Source organism: Topomyia yanbarensis, chromosome 3 (assembly GCF_030247195.1).
Source record: "Topomyia yanbarensis strain Yona2022 chromosome 3, ASM3024719v1, whole genome shotgun sequence".
Classification (NCBI taxonomy): domain Eukaryota; kingdom Metazoa; phylum Arthropoda; class Insecta; order Diptera; family Culicidae; genus Topomyia; species Topomyia yanbarensis.
The window spans coordinates 131,964,383-131,980,273 of NC_080672.1; positions in this window are offsets into that span (position 1 = coordinate 131,964,383).

A 15,891-nucleotide genomic window follows, 5' to 3' on the forward strand; every position below is an offset into this window, starting at 1 on the left:
ATTATGGTTATATAAGATGTTTCAATATTACGATACATAATTATATAAATTCATTATTTTCCGCTATTTATCATAGAAAATAAGCTTTTCGGTATTTGTTATATTTATTCGAATTCAGAAATATGTATGCTCTAAAACGATTTCACCGGAATTTTGGAACGTGATAATTTCAGTGCACTACGTGACTTCCGGAGAGTTAATGACGATTGTTCCAGTCTTGTAAAAATTCCAACGTCAATAATACACACAGACTGGCAAACCCACGGCATGAATCTAAGCTTGTTTGTATCTTAAGCTGTTAAGTGTACCTTTGTTACATGTCATGTTTCCTTTTTCGTTCTACTCAATGGCAATAGTTTTTAAATCGTGCAGCATATCGGCAGCTCTGAGTTGTTTTCCAAATGGGGCTCAATTCGGAGGCAGTCTTGGAATCGTTGTGCACCAGTCAGTTTTGCACTTCACCATTGAACCCATTTATCGAAAAATAACAAAAATAACTGATTTTTTTTAATACGTTTATACACTTTTTTCGCCGAAGTTTCTTTTTTACACAGTTTATTACAAAAATTCTCAAGACTAATTTTAACTATTATTATAATATTGAATTGTCTAAAACTAACACTTTAATTATCACCACTTTAATGTTGGCTTTTTTTTGTTAGATTATTGTATTTTACAATCATCTGAGTGCATTTATTTGCATTTTTCTGCTATTGTCTGAACATAAAACAAAAGTGAATAGTCTAGGACACTTAATCAGTGAATGATTAGCCTAGGATGAGAGTATGAAGAGATGAATCTAATTAAATTTTGATAGACACTGTTTTGAGAAAATGATAGATAAGTTCCATGTATAGAGGATCGCGGTAAGCCAGGATGTCTCTAACAGGAACATGAATTGGTCTTCCTCGGACTTGTAAAGAATCTATTAATTGGGATCTGGCCTCACAATTTTCAGTGCACGACCAAACAACATGCTCAATGTCGTGGTAAAAATATAACTGTTTGGCTGACGTCTAAAAAGGGGAAATGTTACTATGTTTCAATTGCCGCAAGGTTCTACTGTATCGATTTTGTTGGATATTTTCGGCAAATTAAAAACTAAGAGAAATGAAAGCAATGAAATTGAAAGACGGATAGGTATTCTAGAGTGTCTCAGTTATAAACCTAGAACGGAAAACTAGGACTAGGCAGGCTCATATGGACATGATCGAAAGGAAATGTGAGGAATCCTTTGCCTTCTGCTGAGTAGCTGGGGGTTTCACCCAAGTCTACCGATAGAACATAACTCGTCATCATATTTTACCGCCGACGCCAGCAAAAGAGACCTCACAAATTCCGGCCTAGAACGACTATGCGATCATTCTTTTCACCTTCTGTGGGGATTTGTGAAGTATCTTTTACCGGCGTCGGCGATAAAACATGATGACGAGTAGAACCTTGCGGTAATTAAAAAATAGTAACATAAAACAAGGAATTTCCAAAAATAATATGTGAAAATTCGAGCGAACAATGTTGGCTGCAGTGTTGCGGAAACTGCCCTGGAACGCAAATTTTAGCAACAGAACTAATGAGTATTCTTAGTAACGGCCATATTGAATCATTAAAATTCAAACAATGGCGTTAAGTAGAAACCGAATGAATGATGGACTTAGTTGAAATGGACACACAAGAATTTATTGATACATTTTAAGAAATAATATTCAATATATTTCAGCATAACTTTATAACTGAGCAACAAGCAAATTACTTGAAACACATCAAACGCAATTTGAAAACTACAGAATGGATCATTATCTGTGATTTTTCGGAGAATTATTTTTTCGTTGTGCAGGATGCAGTACAAGGCTTTTATTGAGTAAACGCTCAATGTACTATTCACCCTTGTGCTATTTATAAGACGAAGAATCGAACGATTGGAAGTTTACTAGTTTTATTGCAATTGCTGATTTCACTAAACATAATCATGTCGCAGAATCGTTTATTTTTGACTCTTTGTTTAGCGTTCATAAAAGGTAAACTTCCAGGCTTACAACAGATTTATCTTTACTTAGATGGATCAGGAAGCCAATACACAAATAAAATGACGCCATTTAATTTGTGCAACATGCAAAAAATTGTTGGCATTGATGCCGAATGAATTTTTTCGCAACTTGTCATGGAAAGGGTCCTTGTGATGCTTTGGGAGGAGTATTGAAATGAAACGTTGCGAAAGCGAGTTTGCAAGGCCATCATTTAACAACAGCCCAAGAACTTTATCCATGGGCTATTTATAAGCCAGATTCAAAAATACACTATCAGCTTTTTTCGGAATCCAAATACAATAAAATTAAAAAAAAGTTAAAAAATCGTTATACACGTGTAAGGCAAATTTCGGGAATACAGTCATTCCATAGTTTTAAGCCTCAAAATGAAAACTATATTATTTTCAAACGGTATTCATTTTTGTCGGAAGAAATATGTGTTAAATTGTAGCTAAAGAAAAGAAATGCCTTGTGAAAAATAAAACGAGTAAAGTTATAAAAATGTTTTACTGTATCGATTTTGTTGGCTATTTTCGGCAAATTTGAGACTACGAGAAACGAAAGCAATGAAATTGAAAGACGGATAGGTATTCTAGAGCGAATCAGTTATAAACTTAGAACGGAAAACTAGAACTAGGCAGGCTCATATGGGCATGATCGAAAGGAAATGTGAAGAATTCTTTGCCTTATGCAGAGTAGGAGTTGGGCGTTGCACCCAAGTCTACCGCATGGTCTATGGTAGAACATAACTCATCATCATGTTTTACCGCCGACGCCGGCAAAAAATTCTTCACAAATCCTCGCCTAGAACGACCATGCGATCATTCTTCTCCCTTTCTGCTAGCATCAAGCCGTGACGTATGCATTCAATCGACACCAAGCTCATTGCTTTCGTTTCTCGTAGTCTCAAATTTGCCGAAAATAGCCAACAAAATCGATACAGTAGAACCTTGCGGCAATTAAAACATAGTAACATATAAACTAGTTGGTAAAAAAGTAGATAAAAATTCGATTTCTGCTAGCTGAGCTGTGTCATTAATTGCTATCAGCCATCCGTGTGTGCGGAACGAAAAAATCAATAAGTAGTTCAATCACAATAGGATCGGTGCGACACCGATAGCTTGGTGTCGATTGAATGCATACGTCACGGCTTGATGCTAGCAGAAAGGGAGAAGAATGATCGCATGGTCGTTCTAGGCGAGGATTTGTGAAGAATTTTTTGCCGGCGTCGGCGGTAAAACATGATGATGAGTTATGTTCTACCATAGACCATGCGGTAGACTTGGGTGCAACGCCCAACTCCTACTCTGCATAAGGCAAAGAATTCTTCACATTTCCTTTCGATCATGCCCATATGAGCCTGCCTAGTTCTAGTTTTCCGTTCTAAGTTTATAACTGATTCGCTCTAGAATACCTATCCGTCTTTCAATTTCATTGCTTTCGTTTCTCGTAGTCTCAAATTTGCCGAAAATAGCCAACAAAATCGATACAGTAGAACCTTGCGGCAATTAAAACATAGTAACATATAAACTAGTTGGTAAAAAAGTAGATAAAAATTCGATTTCTGCTAGCTGAGCTGTGTCATTAATTGCTATCAGCCATCCGTGTGTGCGGAACGAAAAAATCAATAAGTAGTTCAATCACAATAGGATCGGTGCGACACCGATAGCTTGGTGTCGATTGAATGCATACGTCACGGCTTGATGCTAGCAGAAAGGGAGAAGAATGATCGCATGGTCGTTCTAGGCGAGGATTTGTGAAGAATTTTTTGCCGGCGTCGGCGGTAAAACATGATGATGAGTTATGTTCTACCATAGACCATGCGGTAGACTTGGGTGCAACGCCCAACTCCTACTCTGCATAAGGCAAAGAATTCTTCACATTTCCTTTCGATCATGCCCATATGAGCCTGCCTAGTTCTAGTTTTCCGTTCTAAGTTTATAACTGATTCGCTCTAGAATACCTATCCGTCTTTCAATTTCATTGCTTTCGTTTCTCGTAGTCTCAAATTTGCCGAAAATAGCCAACAAAATCGATACAGTAGAACCTTGCGGCAATTAAAACATAGTAACAAAAATGTTTTACTTATTTCTCCTCATGCTTCTTCAGGGTTTTGATACAAAAATAAATAATGCCGAAATATAACCCTTTTACAACCACCTGGATTTCTATTGAAATGAAATTTCTAACCAAAAAAAATATTTTGAACGCGAGGGGAGGGCAGGATCTGCAATATCTGAATTTTTTCTACATGGTTAATGGACAGCCCCCAGGTTGAAACGAATATTGTACCCAGCTTGTAAGTAACTCATGGATTTCTTTATTCACAGCTGCTGCGACTCGCTGGAAATGTATAGTGAACTACCATGCGGTTTCATCGTTTCCATGCACGTGGTGTGTATACATAGATTTGTTATTTTCAAAATATTGTACCTCCGAAACCTTTAGATTCTGCAGCCTAATTTTTGGATATGTTGTGTAGAATTAAATGATCTTACAAATAAAACATAAAAGTAAAGATTAGTTAAGGCCCTTCTTAGTGAAAATCAAGAAAAACCAATTAATACGCATTTTGTTCATACAAAACCCATATTTTTCAAAGTTTTCCATTTTTCTTGAAACTAAATTTAAACGCCTTCAACTTTTGAAAAATTACGATTTTTTTGGACCAGTCTAACGTGGAAAAAATACGGATCCAATATTTTTCGCTAAAGAACGATTCTACTAAATATTACAGAATTCTGAGAGATAGCATAACTTTTTTCATGACATTACTGATAGAGGGTCAAAAAGGGAATTTTGACGTATTTTAAAAACTTATTCTATTAAAAATGAAATATAACATAATAAAATAGACAAAAAACGAATATTTTTTAACTACTACAGTGACTACTTCACAAATGATTTAGAATAAACTATCCAATTTAATTATAAATTCAATAAAAATTAAGCATATTAGAGCAATTTTGGTTCTGGGATACGAATGTACCCCCACAAAACCGTTTACATATAGAAAAAGTCACGAAACCGCTGTAGGGTCAAACAAACATTTGCTATTATTTAGACAACTTTAAACAAAATCCTTGAATACCTTCAACTGTATAAATGAATCGGTATTCAGCAACTGCAATAATTTAGCTTGAATAATCCTCAAACATTGAAATATTGTTCGCTAAGTTTTTTCTGACTCCTGTTTTCCTAAGAAAAACTCGTTTGAACATGTTTCAAGTATTTTAATTTTTTTTAATGTAGATAACTCGACTGCCGGAGATTTAATATCTTATAAATTATATTTTAACGACATTCAATTAACTAGAGATTACTGGGTAGTGAAACTTAGGAAAATTAGAGCCATAGTACTCAAGTGGGAGCAAGGATGTGAAGTATATAGATCGGAAAACTAGAAGTAGCAGGGTCAATAGAACAAGCTTAATATCTTACGGGCTTAAACTTATGTCTTCTGCTGATGAAGGTCGAGCTTAGGCGGCATAACTACGAATCACCCGAGTTTACCAGCATGTGTCTTGGCATAGACAGACTTGTCCATCTTTACCGTGACGGTCGGTTGTCACCGTCGGTGGAACCGTTTCGTAATTAGCCTACGAAAGTAGTTTTGTTGTTGCTACAAAAAACTCGAAATAGCAAGATAAACCTTTTCATATAACTACCAATGATTCATCATATATACGAAAAAATCGTATATTTTATGAAAGTTTTCTGTTCGAAACCTATTCTTAGCAGGTTTACGTATATATTCTCTCAGTGCAAGTTGCATCGCTTACTTGGGATGAATCCAAGACCTCCTTCTCAATCTCCAAATCCGGGACACCTATGGAAAAATCTAATGAATCGTCGACCTTGCGTTAAGGGGGTCTTCTACTCTCGCGGTTTCAAAAAATCGATTTTTTTTATTTGTTTAATTACAATCTGCATGTATCTGAGAATACGCCACAGAAAGGGTTTGGTGCAAATCATATTCCTTTGCATGTTTCTGGGAACCGAAAGGTACCCAACTCCGGCCATTTCTGAGATACTATAAGTGCGGCACACCACGATAGCCTTCGTCTATAGAAAAATCATTGTTTAAAGAATTCACCGGTTCATTCTTAACGGTATATGTATATGTGAGCGGCTGTGAATGGATTCTTGTTTTTTTTTTTTTTTTTTTGAGACGAGATTATCGTACGGAAGAAATAACGCGTCGGACATATTGAGAAGCGTATGGGACCGAGATAACAAAAACTGAAGAAATAATACAAAGGTATCGGTGGGAAAGGATAGGGAAAGTTGACGGACAAATCAAACGGCCAGCTAAGAAAATTTTATAGGCTGGCGATTCGGAGAAACTCAAAATCTGTAGAACATATGCGAAATGCATTCTGGGCTTCCCTCGATCACTGCTCGTCATCGAACGAAAAACCCCAACACTCAAAGTGTTCACCCGGCGAGGACAGTTAATGCAAGTGGCATCAGGCTGAAGTAAAAGGAACTTTAGAAACTTTCGAACAACATCTACAAAAGTCTATCATCTAATGATTTATTAGAAAGATGCTTAGGAGCTTACACCCAAAACATTAATGAGTCTCTGAATAGTGGAATCTGTTCCTTAGCGCCAAAACACATGCACAAGTTCTGGTAGGCAGGTGGTCAATGTTGTGACTTATTTGGCAGTCAGTATCTTCAACCAAGGTTTTTCATCGATCTTACAAGCTATGGAAGTGATGGGAATTACCTTGGGGACTGAAGCTGAAACATGTGCTACTCGACTCGACAGTGATCATATAATTCGTTCTGAACTTTTTTGTTTTAGTGTTTCGGATTCTCCTCGTCAGTAACTAGCACCATCTGGGTGTCCAGTTAGACTATGTATCTGAACTAGTACCCACTAAATTCCAAAAAGTCACACGTCTTGCGTGAACACTAAACCACTGGCTTATACCGAGTGATGTCTCGATAGTGCCCTCATGCACAAAGAAATTGGTCTTGTCCAAAATTTTTCCCACTTGGGAATTTTGCATCGTTCTGAACGCAAAGTGGGTGTCGGCAAAACAGGCCCGATTTCAACAGAAGGAGCAAAATGTGAACAACCAAGAACATTTTCGTGATGAAGAAGGTGAGCTTTGCGTCCAGGTATAGCACGTTAACTAGTAAGGTATTTCAATCCAGTTATACACCGTACTTTGTCTTTAAACGCGTTTTCCCGAAAGTAATGTTTTTAAGTGGTCAAGAAATGCTTTTCATAGAAGTACTAATCCGATTTCAATATTTTTTTCTCCAATTGTTCAGAAAACATACCGCTATGTTTGGTCGAGAGGAATTTGCAAAATGTCAATTTGTTCCATTTTTAAGGCCACTAATAGGCCAAAAAATAACGTAAATGTTGAAAATTTTCACAAATCGTTGCATAACTTTTACAAATTATAAAATAAAAGAAATCCCTCTCGTCTAACCATAGTCAACGTGACTATGATTATAAAAATATTAATTTTCTGATTACAGATTACCCAATTTGCCACAAATTTACTTAAGCGGGACCCATGCAGTTTCAACATCAATGTCATCAATGAAGTTTCAAGGTCGTCAGAGATTTTTCTTTTCATCTTCAAAAGTAAAATTGAAAAGTCAAAATATGCATCTTCAAAATTAAAAATAAAGTTTCCAAATCCATTGAGTAGATGCTTTACAATTTATTTCCAAAAAAGTGCTCAATTTTAGGCCTCGCGAGTAGAAGACCCCCTTAAGTAGGATAAGCATTAATACTTTCTGTCTTCCCTATCCTTCATCCTTCCCCGTGAACGATGGAGTGGGAGGTGGTCGTCAATGGTGGCTACCATGCTATTGAGGTTTTAATATGGGAAGGAATGGTATGAACTTCTATTTATTAAATAACACTAGTTTACAAAATAAAAATAAAAATCTGAGCTTCAATATTCGAGCACTATTTCTGATGTAAAATTTCGTGCTGAATCCAAAAATGAGGTCCAAAAAATTTACAGTAGAACAGTTTTCATGTTACAGTATAAAAATGAATTTCACCTGTGAAATAAAAAGTGCGTTCAGTAAAATCCAAATTACTTCGATTGTAGTGCATTGATATGAAATATTTCAATGTTGAATTAAAGGTAACTGAATGCACTTTCGATCGACTACTGGTTCTGGCGTTATTTACGAATCTATTGAACTTTTTCTTAATTTTTCGTCATTTTTTGAAGAAAAATGAGCATTTGGTCAATATTTTGGGCAAGATAAAGCAATCCTAAACATTATATTTTTACGGGAAATTAAAGCCTACTAATAACCAATGAAAATAAGCACTTATTAGTTTTAATCGGTTTGAAATTTCGAAAGTTATTCAATTTTTTGTAGAATAGAGATTTTTGTGTTTCTCTGGGCAACTTATTGAACCGTCTCGATTCCAATTTTTTCTAGGGTTTGTTTCATAATCTATGAGGGATTCTCTGTCAGAATTCTGTTAAACAAGTAAATTGAAGAATTTTGAGAGACTTTAATGTGGGGTAATATTCGAACTCGTTTATCCAAATGATTCAAGATTTCTAATAACAATAATTTCAGGCTCAATGAAATTATAAGTCATCGAATGATTGGTATGCAATACTGCTTGTAATATTTACAAGTGTATTACATAAAATAACACTCTTATGATTCAAATTTCGTTGTAAACTAAATCCTCACATGTCGTAGAATTCGTTTTTTGAAACGCTAGCTGCTCAACTGGGTTTTGTACAATGTTAATACAAACTATACGAATCCGTAGAAATATGTGATGCTACATACGTCAAGTATTATAAAATTAATAATATGTAAAACTTTTAATTTGTTTTAATTCGTGTTTTAAAATTATGTATGACATCGAACAAGATTTATTTTAGGTTTAAAATCTCAAAATCGGATCTTCAGAATAATTTGAAGAACGTAGAATATTTTGTAATTGCACTTAGATGTTTTACGCAATATTTGGTAGTATATTGAAGTTTTGTGAACCAGTACAGTAAAATCGATACATTGTGGAAGCCAATGTGAATCCAATATAATTTCAAATTGTGAACTTCAAGACGTTTTAATAATGCAAAATAAATTTTTAGTACAAAACAAAACGTGACGAATTCGGTGGATAAGTCATCATTCGTGAAGCTAGCGTCCGAATTTAACATTTTGCACCGTCATAAGCTTCCAATGTGTGTATCAAGGCGTTGTGGAGCGTGCAGTTTACAACGTATTTTGAGCATATACGATTCTGTATGACACATGTAAATATTATGCGTATTTTTAATGCCAAATTTTTAATACCATTACTCCACTGAGCCTGTAATTATTGTTATCAGAAGTCATAAAGCATTTTGGATAAACGATTTCGAATATTACCCCACATTAAATTCTCTCAAAATTCTTCAATTTACTTAACAGAATTCTGACAGAGAATCCCTCATATATTATGAAACAAACCCTAAAAAAAAATGGAATCGAGACGGTTCAATAAGTTGACCCAGAGAAACTCTAAAATCTGCATTCTACAAAAAATTGAATAACTTTAACAATTTTCATCCGATTTAACCCAATAAGTGCTTATTTTTATTGGTTATTAGCAGGCTTCAATTTTACATAAAATGATAATTTTTAGGATCGCGTTATCTTGCCCAAAATATTGACCAAACGCTCACTTTTATTCAAAAAATGACGAAAAATTAAGAAAAAATTAAATAAATTCGTAAATAACGCCAGAACCAGTAGTCGCACTGCAACAAAATGTTCTAACGATCGAAAGTGAATTCAATTACCTTTAATTCAACATTATAATATATCATATCAATGCACAACAACCGAAGATATTTGGATTTTACTGAACGTACTTTTTATTTTAAATGTAAAATTCAATTTTTCACTGTATCTCGAAAGCCGTTCTACTTTAAATTTTTTGGACATCATTTTCGGATTCAGCACACGATTTTACATTGAAAATGACCACCAGCTTATTTAGTTCAGAAATGCTAGTGTAATTAGCGTGTGGAACACGATGAAGTGAGCGCAAAGCATCTATTTGAAAAAATATAGTTTCATTATTGATTGCTCGAGAAACTTTGCTTAAGGCTTTAAATCTAGGAAGTAAGCTCAAGCTTGATAGCATCTTTAACTTACTGTACACTATGAGTATAAATGTTTGAACAAATGCGGATGATCCAATTTCTCAATGTTCAGGATCACGTAGATTAATTCTTTCATGAATTATTTATAAATCCCAATTTTCATTTTAGCTTAAGTTGAATTGGTTGGAAATAAAATTATGACCAACGGTCAAGTTTAATAGACGACTCATAATATTATGAACCGCACTTATAATCATAAATTAGCAACGTATTTGAATCAAGCCCCCAGCCGATGGCATCTACGTTTAAGTCCTATAAGTAGCATAAAATTATGTTTTTGTTAGGCATGAGCTCGCATTTCTTAACACTCAGATATGCCTCCGTCATGGTGGGTATGATTTGGTTTGCAGATTAGTGGCGACGATAACCCAATCATCTCGATTAGGACAGTTTTCGAATTCAATCACCCATTTGGAAAATAAATGTCACACAATAAAAATCGCTGGTTTATCGGCCGTCGCATCTAAACAAATATTTGTGGTAAAGCGAACTAATCACGTTCACGTGACAACAGGTGGATCCCGTCAGGTTGGAATTCAAACCAAACGTCGAAAATAATTAACACAATCGTAAATTTCTCACCAAAACTTTCGATGTAGCGCACCTCTTCCTATCTACATATACACACATTTACCAATGCCTCTGTTTGTGTTTCGACTGTGTCGAGCCAATAACGATGACAACCAATGAATAAAATTACAGTAAATTATACAAATGAGGAAATCTTCCGTCCAAACTCGGGTAAAGTCGAGCACCACCAAATGTGCTATGTTAGCCTTATGAAGTTATGAGGTCCTCACCGTTACACTCGTTAACTGCCCCCCACAAATTCCTGATCTGCTAATCGACGCAGTATCGATTTCGAGAAACGACACCTCTCCGTGCCGCTATATCTGTTTGAGAATTGATGTTAGGTGACCCGATATGTGGACTGTGTGTTTTCAAATAATATTTATAATATTATCAAAGGGACAGTCATTTTTATTAGTATTTTTGAATTATAATTATGATTACTAATGACAAATGATATGCTAATACATTGTTTCATTGTTAAATCCTAGCTTTACAACCGAGGTAAGGAGCAAAACCTAAAATACAGTTGTCATATATTCGACTCAATGTACAAAGGACTTGTAATTATCCAGTCCTCTTTAAGTCGATTGCGAAATCTGTCGAAATAAAAGGTTACGTCCATCCGAGTGTGTAAGTCAACATGCTATAATTAGGACTATTTTTCCTTCACCTCGTTATGCTATGTATATGTAACATAATGTACAGCTGTTCAAAGAAACATCGGCACCAAATACTACAGTAATTTCTATAACAGCCCTACATACTGCCTCCAAATCCACAGTTCCAGTAAATCAAACCGTACAATCTCTTTACACGATACGGTACAAACAGTCGTAACACAATAACAGCGATAAAATAAAAATCCAATTAGTAGAAGATAAAATTATCCCATCAATTTAATATGAAAATTGTACATTTTATGCTTGCTGGTGCAGTTTCCCCCAATGCCCCCTCCCAACCAAATATCCTCTTCCGCGTCTGACGTTGCGGTGTGGCAGTGGTACAAATGCGCGTTGAAAGACCCTGTTACTCCTTTTCCCTCTGAAGACGCGAGGTTTAAGGTGTAGAACGAACGGACCACTCGCATTTTATATGAGTATGAAAATGGAAGAACAAAGCCAACCAGAGAGTGGAATGAAGTGAGCAACAGCAAAATTGTATCGTAATCTTATACAAATATTTCATTTATTCGCAGGGTGGCTCCACTGAAGCTTTGTATCACGGATCGCACGGTTACTGGGAGAGTTTTCCATGTAATCACCCTAGCGAGAAATTATGCTCGGGAGTGTTCTTTTTCCTTGCGACGCGCATCTGCAATTCGTTGCACACTTAGAGGACACACTGCATAACTTGACCGACCGACCGACCAGGGAAACACTCTCGAATAAGTGCAACATAGGATAGAAGGAAGCAGCAATCGTTGGTCCAGTCACAAGCTACAAGGTAGAGAGAAGAATGGACCGTAGATAAAGGAATAAAATTAATAACTTATAGAAATAATATATTATGACAAATTAATCTACCATATAATATTCTGATGTCATCTTTCAGTACAAACACAATAAATATAATTTATAAGTGAAGATAGTGTAATAGGAATTCACATGCTCGAGCAGGTACTCGTCTAGGTATGATCCCGTGGGTACACGATTTGATAATGAACAGTGGAATGATTTTCCCTTCGGCCGGTCATTGCAATGTTTAGGTGCAAATATACTTTGTTACTTTGTAACTCTTTAACATTTTCGGCAGCTCCAATAAGTTGCCAGATTCCTCAAGCTCTTGAAATTGCGTCGATAAAACACCGTCAGGTTGCATTTGAAGGTCACAGGACTGTGTAATACTCAGTGTACATCGCATAAATATAATTTGTACAAAACCTACTAATCGTGTCCAAAGCGAGCTCGCACGTAGTCCCGCATATAACACTATGAAAATATCTTATTTAATTGCTGAAAATCGATCTATCTTTAGAAAAACTAGCTAGACATTCGAGAACCGTGCAACTAAATTTGTGGCGCCTCGTCGAAAACATGTTATGCGGTGTATATCATAATTCAAAATCTATTGAACCAACCGTATTGAAATTTTGTACAGGGTAACTAGGGGAGCTTTATTTTTGTCCAATTTTTTAATTTTCGTAGCGCTTTGAAGCCAAAAGTCCGATTTTAGCCAAAATAATCGATTAACATATTATTGTGAAAATAATAATGCTAAAAATTTTGTAAAATGTATATATATAATATATTTAACAATGAGGTGAAAAATAACTGTAAAATTTCAGAACGAATGGCCCAGAAGGTTTGGAGTTATGGTGTGCATTGAATTTTTTCGAGGTGTCTTCGGAAGATTCACTGCCACTCAAATGTTGTTCAAATATTGCATTGTTGAATGGAAATTGACTGATTAGACTAACATTCTCTGCATCGCAACAAAAAAAAAATTGGGAACGATATTTCCTTTCACCTTAAGGGGTCTGGAGTAAAAGTGATTCAAATGATTTTTTTTCCTATGCTCAGTTGAACAAACATTAGCAAATTTCACACGCTATATTCTGTGAAACACTTCCCAGTTGAAGATCGCATAGTTCATGTGCTACTTGCATGAGTGAGATGTTACGGTCGCTAACGAGACACACGCTCACGGTTTTCAATTTCCACGCTTCGGTATGTGGAATGACATCGGTTAAGTCGTTGTTGGCATGTGCCCAACATACCTATCTCTTTCCTAGTCTACGATTTTTGTATATCACGAACCGATGAGTTATCGTCCGTCGGTAATAGTCGGTACGAAAAACCGTTTAAAAAATGATGGATAAATTGAAGTCTTTCAATGTAGGGGAACTGTATCTAAAGCGGACACCTTGAAGTTTGTAACTCTTTTCCACGTGTTTTAAGCTACACACCAAAAAATCTGAATTTTATCGTTGACGTAATTGCAAACATGACACAATTCAACAAACCGTAATTCACGAAATGACGGAGCATTACCGTGTTCCGTTTAATTTTACATGAAACATATACTTTACATGCGCAATGATATAAAATTACACTTCCTACCATTCAGAACAAACGCTGTATGTGGAGTAAAATTACACGATTTACGAAATTAAACGTAATGTAAAATTATAATCAAACGTAAAACTAAGTCATTTTTGTTGCTCGTATATGGTCAAGGCTCCGAAAATGGCAACCACAGGCGAAATTATTTTTTATCAAATTTTGCGTCAAACTTTTTGTTTCCGTATGTATATAACCTCTAATATAAAAAAATATGAATGGTGATCCCAGAAAAAAATTTCATGTCTGTCATTTATAAAAGTTTGTTGATGCTACTCGCATGACCTGAAAGTGACTAAAAGACCGTAACGAGATAAAAAGGTAAACAAAATCCATATTTTCAACTTTTTACTTGCAACCACATTTTTCTATCGTAGTCTAATTTAAATTTGACGATATTGCTTAAAAAAATTTTTGGCACTGCTTTCAACTATATTTTTCGAAAATTCGCCATTTGTGCAGCAAAACTATACGATAGCGAGTTCTAGGGAATTAATTGTTCTGTGTGAATATTTTTTGGCGAAACTTTTCAAAAAAAGGAAAAAAATGTAAAAAATGCAAATTTATTGTTAAAAAAACAAAAAAAAATGAAAATGCAATTACAGAAAAACAATTTTTTTTTGTTAACGAAAGCCTGTAAACTGATGAAACTATAATTGCACTATTAGGAAGTTATTAGTAAGAAAACGTTTTTAACTTCAAGTATTCTTCTAAATTTCTTTGTATTTGCTAGTCATAAATATAATTTTCTTATACAATATTATTACTAAATACAATTTCGAAGCAAAATGCTCTTAAGAAATTTTTTTCGAAATATTTTGATTTTTTTCAACAAAAATATCTAGTAGTGAAAATACGCCCTTTTAATAAACTACTCACAAATACCAAACGCAAAAAACATAACACTTTTAAAATTTAATTGCGAATAAAAAAAAAACTTTAAAATATAATTGCATCGTAGAGAAAATAACAATAAAAAGTTTTAACATATTTCAATAATTCTTTAAATTTTGAATTTTCATTTTATTTTTTTTCTTTAAATAATTTAGTTATAGAATATATTTCAAAATGGGTTTTCAATTCAAAATGCTCACGTAAAATTATCCTTCAAAATGCAGATCTTTTCAAGATATTTTGGATTTTCTTTCGACATAATATGTTACTTCGTGAAATTACGACCTTTTCAAAAGTTTTTCACGTTTGTTCATCAAAACCAATATGTTTTTAAAATAAACATGAAATTTCCCGTTAATACTCAGTTCCTAGATTAAGGATGATTTGTGTACAATTGTCTTGATATCCTTGCTTCAATGAAAATGTAGAACTGTAACGTGACAGATTCTGGTTGTAACGTGACAGATCATTGAGAATACTCCATAAAATCGAAAACAAAGTTTTTCTTCAGGAACACTATATTTCAAACTCTTCCTTGCTTTCCAAGCTTCAACTTAAAATTGTTTTCATGCAAATTTGGGGGCCAACGGAACAGACTTTTTCTATTTAGTCGGGCAACCTCCAAACTAACTGCGAAAATTGTGTAACGTGGCAGACGTATCAAAATGACAATAAAGTGAAAACGGTTCATGATAGAAAAAAACTTTCTGTAGAAAAAATGTGTGGTTTAGTGACCTTAATAATGTGCAGTTGTGATAAAATATGGTTTTATTGTTTTTGCTGACTTATCTTATGAAATATGCGTAAAAATGTAACGTGACAGACAGAAGCCTTGACCATATGTCAGGGTCAGAAGACGTAAAATTACACTATTTTTTCTAGGTGTGTATTTTAACATACTGGAATCAGAGTTCTATTAGTGTTCTTTCAACATTAGTAGTAATGATTCCTTAAAAACTAAAATATCTTGTTTAGATTTTATTTGACAATTTGACTCTTGATCTAGCATGTCGCCAACAATGCGAGAGAGACGAACCTACGTGTGACGGTCAAATCGGATTATTCATCGATTTATAATAATTTTATCAAAAAACTTTGTGTTGAATTCATAAATTTCATATGTAAAATAACTTTTAGATTATTACCAGTCGTTATCCGACCACCGCCAAGAACGGTTGG